Source organism: Cephus cinctus, unplaced genomic scaffold (assembly GCF_000341935.2).
Source record: "Cephus cinctus unplaced genomic scaffold, Ccin1 Ccin1_scaffold0602, whole genome shotgun sequence".
In the NCBI taxonomy this organism is placed as follows: domain Eukaryota; kingdom Metazoa; phylum Arthropoda; class Insecta; order Hymenoptera; family Cephidae; genus Cephus; species Cephus cinctus.
The window spans coordinates 5742-5980 of NW_014333248.1; positions in this window are offsets into that span (position 1 = coordinate 5742).

The window sequence follows — 239 nt, forward strand, 5'->3', positions numbered from 1 at the left end:
CTCTTAAAAAAATTAAACAAAAAAGAAATGATGAAAAAAAAAGTTTTCCTCTCTAGACGCGAACGCGACACCTTACGATTACGAAGCTGAATCGTTGCCAACGTGTCCAATTCATGTTTTTCGTACATGATGATCCATAGCTGGTGGAAACGCGCAGCCTCACTTGTTGCGATACGGACTCTCATGAAGACGTAAGAGAAAAATTGACAGCAATGGAAAAAAATCTCGTTTCCGCTTAA